We start from the raw sequence: 9,126 nt of genomic DNA, 5'->3' as shown, positions 1-9,126 counted from the left end.
CTACTGTAGAAGACAATGAATACCTGGGGGGATGTACCAATGTGAGAGGGGTGCTGCGGAATAGTCCAAGTGATCGCTGCTTTAATTTCCGGTCAACTATACATAAATTGCACGTAGACATGATTTTTTTTTAAAGCTGGTGAACTAGACCAAGTCATTGATAACAAATGAACAATAAATCTACTTTCTCTGGTACTTTATACCCGATCAGTTGCAGTGCAATTTAATGCTCAACTACAAATCGATGGTTTTGATGGTGACCGGGCCGAATGATCGTCAACTATAAATAGACGTTTTCTCGACGTTGTTGTTGTCACCTGGTCGACTACAAATAGATCAAATATCAATGACAAAAAAAACAACGGTGAATCAACATCGTTACAACGTCTCTATAGTAAGACCGTCGGTTTACCACAGTATTTCAATGTTGTTACAACATTGGCATTTCAACCCCGACCATATACGACGGTTCGGATGAAAAATCAACATAGATTCAATGTCGTCTTGCTATCTGGGATGGACATTACTTTTATTTTTATCACACAAAAGCACACGAGTATGACGGAAAACAGAGAAAAACTGCATTATATTGCTAACATAACTTAGCCTGTTTGCAAGCATCTGCACAGACAGCATGCTAACACAAAGCTAGCTAAGAAGCTGAGAGCATGCTAGCCGCTGGTATTCAACAGGTAACAAAGGCAGTGATGAACAGTCAGTCGTGCAGCTCTGGGTTTTGCCTGTTCATACTCCTAGAAGGAACTTAACTTTTTGTTGTCAGCTTTGTGTTCATAAGTAAAAAAACAAACAATACTATGCGAGTCCTCATCAGGGTAGGGATTGGTGCTGGTGTGTGGAACTGTAGGCTAAGTTAGGTTTTATATTGTTAACTGGTAATTAAGTGAAACCTGGTTTTATTACCTTATATATTACTACTTCATATAAATCTTTGTGACTTTTTATTCACTGGAATAATTAGAGGCTGTTTAAAGTCACATTTCCTGGGGTGCAGTTTCCCTGGTAGTGGTATTGCTTTCTTTCCCATTTTCTCATTTTTCTTGCAGCAAGATGAATGTTTCGTGCACATACCTGCCTTAAAAGTCACTCAACATAATCAGTCTAAATGATTGTGAAACTTGCTTTGTGCCATTCCCCTTTCTTCTTTGCTTGTTCCCACAAACCTTTATGCACTTTTTGCTTAAGTTGCATTCTTTATCTGATATGGTAATACATATTTCTGTTTATGTTACTTCCTGTTTAAACTACACTTCAAGAAACAGTCAAACCAAAGATAAGACAGCCACAAAAGCTTATTTCCTGTTTATTTAGTAGGAAATAGGTTTGTAAGAGACATGTTTCTTAATTTGATGGTCTGAGCATCTAACTCCCCAGTACGACTGCTTTCTTTCTTTCAAAAGTCTTTTTATTAGACAAAGGTTTCAATGCAATGTATACAATAACACAAAATGCTTCAGAATTTTCAAAATTTCAGTCTTGTTCCCACCCTGACCCTTAAAACAACAAATAATTGGCAGCCTGCTGCCCAACTAAACCAAAAACACAGAGAAATAAAACAAAAAACAAAAACAAAACACAAACACAAACAAAAAAACAACAACAAACAGACTCATAAAAGAAAAGAAAGAAGACAAAAATAAGAAGGGGGGGGGGTTCCTTGGGCTAATCAGTAACAGTAGTTGTGGGCCTTTCAAAGGAGTCCAGAAAGGGGGTCCACAGTTTAAAAATGTAATTTTTAGAACCACAAACTGTATATCTATTTTTTCTAAATCCATACAGGACATTATATCTTTTAGCCATTGTGTGTGTGAGGGGGGAGAAGAGTCTTTCCACTTCAGCAATATAGCTTGCCTGGCCAGCAGTAATGAAAAGTTTAATGTTCTGAGTCTGGAGTTGGACAGATTCAAATTCTGGACCGCACCAAACATAGCACAGAGTGGCTCTGGTTCAATTTGATGCTGCAGGACATCAGACAGCATATGGAAAACAGATTTCCAAAAGGTGTACAACGAAGGACAGGACCAGTACATATGAAACAATGTACCAGGAGCACCCCCACACCTTATACAGGCTGGGTCCACCCCTGGGTATATGTGTGCCAGGCTATCCCTGGACCAATGCCCCCGATGAACTATCTTAAATTGGATAAGTGTATGTCGAGCACACATTGATATATTGTGAACCTGGCCAAGGATAGAGTCCCACAGTTCATCCGTAATATGAAAGGTAAGGTCCTCTTCCGATTTAGATTTGATAGCAGCTACTGAAGAGCATTGCAAATTAGACATTAAACTGTACAAGGCTGATATTATGCCCCTTGAGGTTGGGTTGACCATTAAAAAAATCATCTACTGCATTGTATGGAGGTATCTGGGGGAATTCTGCTGTCACACTCTGCACGTAGTGTCTGGCCTGTAAGAAACAAAAAAACTGAGCTGCAGCTATGCCAAATTTGGTGGATATTTGAGAGAAACTTGCAAATTGTCCATCTTCATATAAGTCTGCAAAGGATTTTAGGCCCTTTCTATGCCAGATATGAAAAGCATTATCTGCCATTGAGGGAACAAATAGGTGGTTTGCTGCAACTGGGCTTTGAAGTGAGAAAGCCTGGAAACCCAGACTCTTCCTAAACTGAGACCAGATTCTAAGAGACTGCTGGACAACTCTATTGTTACTGAGTAGAGGCAATGCCAAAGGGAGTGATGAACTTAAAGTTGCAGGTAGAGAAATTTTCCCACTTGAATATGACTCCATGGCAACCCAAACTGGTGGTGACGGTTAGAGATGGTAGTGTCTCCAATACAACAAACACCTGATATTGGCGGCCCAATAATAGTACTGGAAATTAGGGAGGCCTAGACCTCCAACCAGCTTGGGCCTTTGAAGAATAGATTTCTTCAATTTGGGAGGTTTACCATTCCAAATAAATGAAGTGATTAGTGAGTCTAGAGATTTAAAAAAGGATTTTGGAATCAGGATAGGGAGGCATTGAAAAACATATAAGAATTTTGGAAGTAGCATCATTTTCACTGAGTTAATCCTACCTATTAAAGATAAGGATAATGGGGACCATCTGGACAGCATGTGCTTGCACTGTTCCAGCAGGGGGAGGAGATTCTTCTTAAACAAACAATTAAATTGCTTTGTGACACATATCCCAAGGTAATCAAAGTGATCTGTGACTATTTTAAAGGGAACATTTACCAAATCCAGAGTTTGAGCCCTCTCATTGATCAAAAACAGTTCACTCTTATTCATATTAATTTTGTATCCAGAGAGCTGACTAAAACCATTCAGTATATTAAGTACAGTGGGTAAGGAGGTAAGCGGGTTGGAAAGAAATAGAAGAAGGTCATCGGCATACAGTGAAACTCTATGCTCAATCCCCCCCCCTCCATATGCCTTTTATGTCCCCACTACCACGGACTGCAATTGCTAATGGCTCAATTGCAAGGGCAAAAAGCAAAGGGCTTAAAGGGCAGCCCTGTCTCGTTCCGCGGTGGAGCCTAAAATGGTCAGAGTAGTGACAGTTAGTTAGCACTGAAGCCGTGGAGCTTGCGTAAAGAAGTTTGATCCATGAACAAAATAAGGGGCCCATTCCAAACCTTTCTAAAGTAAAAAACAAATATTCCCACTCCACCCTATCAAATGCCTTTTCCACGTCCATAGCAATAAGGCATTCAGGTACAACATGGCTGGGGGCATAGATAATATTAAAAAGTCGCCGTATGTTAAAGAAGGGGTGCCGATTTTTTATAAAGCCAGTTTGGTCGGAAGAGATTATAGCAGGAAGAATTTTTTCCAGCCTGTGCGCCAGTAGCTTAGACAGAATTTTAACATCCGTGTTTGACAGAGATATAGGCCTATAAGAAGCACAGTCAGTCGGGTGTACGACTGCTAAATGACAGATTAATTTTAATATCTCTATAAGTATATTTGTGATTAATACAAACATTTACTTAAGTACTCTCAAGTGAAAGTAATTTGTTGCTCCATTTCTTACATTACTTTTACTCTAAAATGTCCTGAAACGCATATCATATAATTAGCATTTAACTTATAAACCTAAGGCTACAGTCCCACATACCAGCACAAATTGATATCTTAATAAAGACACACATATTTAGTTTTCTGAGGTTTCCTGTCAAACAGGAGTTCAAATGGAGAAAATCCCATGAAAGCCAGGGACACCTCCTGCACTGCAAACAAAAGAGGTACAGCCAGCGACCCCAGTGGCATCGATTGTCTTGAATTAATGTATGAATCATTGACTTCAAGGTCTTTTTCAGCTCCACTAGCCCATCAATCTCATCATAGTATACACTAGTACCATTAGATTTAATGTACCTCCTTTAGTGGTCAGATGAATGGTCAGTCAGTATCTCTACATGTTAGTTTGTTCAGGGTATTGTGTATGATCCACTAAAACAAAACAATAGCCCTATAAATGCCAGTGAAAAGGCCCAATGAGGTTCATGCCAATACACTCAAACAGGACCTCCATTAATGGTACACAAAGGCCCTTTGGAATGGCCATTTGGTTTACTAACTGGTATCCAGGCTGGATGCACAGCTCTGACACCCATCTCCCGGAATGCCTGGCCAATACAATTGACCTATAACTTTATCCAGAGTTTTCTCATATCCTCTGTGACCAGTTATCAGGTTATAATGAGATGCCTGGAAGATTAATTCCCAGTGGGTTTTAGGCTCCAAAAACTGTGTGTTTCTCTGCAGTGGGAGTGTAACGCCTCACTCTGTATAATCTATCCTTCATTACAAAATGGGAGTATGGCTATGCTGCATTAGGGCTGGTGCTACTTGGACAACCTGGCATTACTGGTGAACACAGCATAAAAACCACCCTGACTATTGTGAGCATATCCCCAAGCATTGTCCCACCAGTTTATTAAACCCACACCAGTCCATCTCAGGACCTCTATGGGGCAAACTTAACTCAAATAAAAGTGCATAATACTGAATTATTGAGCTCAACTGAAAACACCAAGGGAATCCAATTCTGGGAATGTATCAGGAGATATTGTGTGAGTCTGGTGTGGATTCAAACAAGCAGCAAGAACAAATTGGTGTTATAATACAAAGGTTTATTTTTATGTTTTTTTTTCCAAAGCCAAAATGTGCTTTGTGTAAACACAATTCATATATGATCAAGAAAAAAGACACAAAGCCAGATTATCCAATTATTGCCTTTAAAGATGGTGGAAATACTGATGTAGCAGACAGATAGCAATGCTTCAACACAGGCTTTGTGCTTCACTGCTTCACCTTTGTCATTCTGGCAATGACTGGAGAGGAAAGACAAAGAAAGGAGAGCTTCAGATTTTCTCTGCAAATACTTTTCATGTGTTTCTGTGTCTCTATTTGCATAACTTACGATCCTTGACCCACTGAGCGTTTGGATCAGCACAAAGCGGTCCTTCTTTTGTGTTGAAACTGGAAATAAAAGACAGAAGGTTATACAGATTGTATGTGTTTAAGTTTGTCTGGAAGACAACATGTTTTGACTTACAGTATAGCCTTCACACAGCGATCTGATGCAGCCTGCTCACGATACGTTTCCCCCACCACCTCAGCGCTCCAATCGGGTTTGGTGACGGCAGTGCAGCATGGTCGCTTTACTGAAGGATGACGATGAGCTGAGAGGAAGAAGGTTAAAAATTGAGAAAAGTCTTTATGAAAATCAAAGTGAATGCCAATGTGACCATTAAACAAATATTAGTCATGTAAGTTAATGGGCCTTTTTTGTTCCCAACTCTGTAACAATCAGTGTTGGGAAGGTTACTTTCAAAATGTAATGTTCCACTACAGATTACAGAATACATGCCCCAAAATGTATTTTGAAGCATATTCCGTTACATTACTCAATGAGAGTAACATATTCTGAATGCTTTGGATTACTTAATATATTATCATGCTTTTTACAACTACATGAATGTACTATTGCTGTGTGTAGGGTGTAGGGTGGACATTAGGTAAGGCTGCACTTTTTGCAGCAATCTCGTATAGAAAACTATTCTGCGCGTATATAAAACAGGTCCGCGGGTCCGAATTAAAAAGTAAAGGGACCTCTGGCTAATACGTCAGGTTCCGTGTCGGGCTCATAGCCAAAAACTAGCTTTACTTTGTTCTCTGGGTCAACTTTGCTTGCGAGAGACAGAGAGAGGCGTTGAAAGGCTGCTCCAACGGAACTTATTGTTTTGGAGGAAAACACGAAGACAGTGTACAGTCGAGTCTTAATAGCGTACTTACAACTGGGCTCGTCAGGCACTCTTTTTGGCTGCAGTGGTTATTATTATATTTACATGCTTCTATCTCCTGTTTCTGGTCGTTACCCACTTGTTCTTTTCGACTCTCCTTTTTTTCCCTCCCTCACAGACACATAACAGGTATGGCAGTCCATTCTCCCTGCAGCACGGATCTTTAGGGCTATGCCTGTAACACTCTGCCTATTGCCTTCATATTAAATAATTTTTTGAAAAATTATTTTAAAAAATATTTCTTCACGTCATTATGCAGGCTGCAAGTAGGGGTGACATGGGCCGTGAGATTGTAATGTATTCCATTACTCCCCAACACTGGTAACAGTTTTACACTTTGAAAACAAATAAGAACGTTTTAGTTTTAGTTTTAAAAATACATTAACAATTGTACCTCAAACTAATTTAAATCAATCGGATTTCACTTACAGATATGAAGGGACAATATTTTCAACATTGTCTATAAACACAAAAAGTGGGCCAACAGAGTCTCTGTAGAAGAAAATTTCACCACTTGGAGTTCATCTTGAGATTCTTTTGGGTAGTTTTTGGGCAGTTATGTGACTGATTTTATTCATTAAATGTTAATTTTAATGGTCGGTGGGATCAAAAGAAAGAAAAGAAAATCAATAATTTCTGATAAAGACTTTGGATCAAAATTAGGTTTTAAACATCTCCTGGAGCATCTTTGTTATTGCAGAGCTCTCCCATAGCTTTCAAAGACAGGCTGAGTGCCATGTTTCTGTCTACTAATGTGTTTGAAAAACAGTGCATAAGTCCAATTTTCTGAGGTTTTGAATCACATATTCTCAATATTCTGGTAATTACTTTTATAACTGAGGCTATGTCACTGTTCACTCAGAAACAGCATCAACATCTGGCTACAGAGTGAATTAACTTGAAAGAAACCACTGCACACTGTGCCACCATAGTATGTTGGCAGTTATGACAGTCAAAAGGACGATGCAAATGATGCCGAGCATGCAACGCACCATGAAACATAATTCTGTAATGTCACTGGAAATAAAATATGTATAGTTTAAATATCATGATGATTACCAACAAGAATGTGACTGATATAGAGATTAATGGTAAAAGAAACTATGAGAGTCCTTACAGAGCAGTCATTTCCAATAAAACCAAAGAAAGCTAGGAGCCATTTTTGGTAATAGCAATTGCTGTAATCAGTTTTATGTACTTTCTGTGCGATCTACTGTACAATATAAAGCGCCTTGAGGCGACTTTTGTTGTGATTTGGCGCTATATAAATAAAATTGAATTGAATTGAATTTCTCTTTTTTCCTTTAGAAAACTAAGAGCACAGTTACCTTCAGAGGAGTGGCAGCACACACATTGAGAGCAGGAGGAGAGTGATGGAGAGGATCTTCAGAGACATTTTGACCGGTGGTCCGATTAAGCTGATCAGGCTGCAACAAAAAGTTCATCAGTGCTTGGATATTTATTGGTAAGTGTAGGAAGATTCGCAGGAAGAAGAAGTGACTGCGGGTTATTTTAATACGTGTTTATCTGTGTGTGTGGCTGTATCATAATCACACCTCCTCCTCTTAATAGAGATACTTTAATATTTCAAACCTCCAACAGCTCACTGAAAAGTTTCCGAGAAATAGCCTCACATTAGGACATGCACAGACACGTCTTATGGTGTACAGCCTGATTGAGGCCAACAGTGTGTGCATTGTGATTAATGATGAATCTAAACCACCCATTCATCTGAGTAGAATCCTTTTTTCTCTTCCTGTCCCCGATGTGGTGTATTTTCATTGGTTTTCTTAAAACTTGCTACCTATTCTGACCTGTCTTCCCTTTGTGATGTTTGTGTAATATATGTATGGTCAGAAGCGGTCCATTTTCACTGCAGGCAACTGCAAGTGACAAATAAAGGCTTCATTCATTTTTGTTCTTCTATCTTGACTGACAGTGACTGTTCATCTCTTGCAGTTACACAGACGACTAAACAAAACCACACAGTCATTCTTGTCAGTCACTGCAAGTGAAAATAAAAGTACTCATGATGCTCCCTTAGTGATCCTGATGCATGATTAACTGACTTTTTGGCTGCTTATTTTTCATCTCTAAATCCCCACAACTTAAATTTTTGCTTGAAAATTAAGCCATTAAATTCAGTTGTCTAAGGTTTCTTGTTTGCATCAAGCTGTTTTACCACTGAAAACTAAGAAGAACTCACTTTTAAAATTAAACAGTAAAACCTCATCACTGTTTCATTTAGTTGTACTTTTGGCAGATGATCAGATAACTTTCACACTCTGCTCTGGAGGAAATGTGTCATACAAATGTAATTGTGTTGACTGTGTTAATCATACAATACACAAATGCAATGATCAGAAATTTGTGACACAGACTAAATACCCACAGAAAAAATGGTCTAGGTAAGCACTGCTAATTTCCCCCCTTCATAGCTCCATTGGCCGCCCCTTTTGCTTTTATTTAGGTTCACATTTTGGGGCATGGGGTGCTTGAGATCATTTTCCTGTTGTATAACCTAATTTTAGCTGTCAGAAAGATGGCCTCACATTTGATTCTAGTCAACTCTGTCTGATTCAATGACTGTAAGGTGCCCAGATACTGTGACTGCAAAACAAGCTCATGTCATCACCTCACCATGCTGGACAGTTAGTATGAGGTGCAAGGCATCTTTGAGGTCTCCTCACCACACCACTGTCTTCAACAGCATTATGTTACTAACAACACTTTGGTTGTTTGCAACCATCTGCACAGACAGCAAACTAACGACAATCTAGTCAAGAAGCGAGTGTTATGTTAAAGCTGAGTAAATGCTAACCCCAGCCCA

General features: G+C 39.2%; 1 long non-coding RNA gene across 1 annotated transcript; it reads right to left on the bottom strand.

Annotated features, from left to right (window-relative positions):
- Window positions 1-5,108: 5,108 nt before the first annotated feature.
- On the bottom strand, window positions 5,109-7,711 carry LOC116321893. The gene is made up of 4 exons (XR_005614258.1): window positions 7,625-7,711; window positions 5,549-5,675; window positions 5,414-5,472; window positions 5,109-5,324 (listed from the first exon to the last, which is right to left on the bottom strand). It is a non-coding gene; the product is annotated as an uncharacterized LOC116321893 (long non-coding RNA).
- Between the last annotated feature and the right edge of the window lie 1,415 nt (window positions 7,712-9,126).

Source organism: Oreochromis aureus, linkage group 9 (genome assembly GCF_013358895.1).
Source record: "Oreochromis aureus strain Israel breed Guangdong linkage group 9, ZZ_aureus, whole genome shotgun sequence".
Taxonomy (NCBI): domain Eukaryota; kingdom Metazoa; phylum Chordata; class Actinopteri; order Cichliformes; family Cichlidae; genus Oreochromis; species Oreochromis aureus.
Note: the sequence above shows the minus strand (reverse complement) of the source record. Positions and strands in the feature narration are given on the sequence as shown.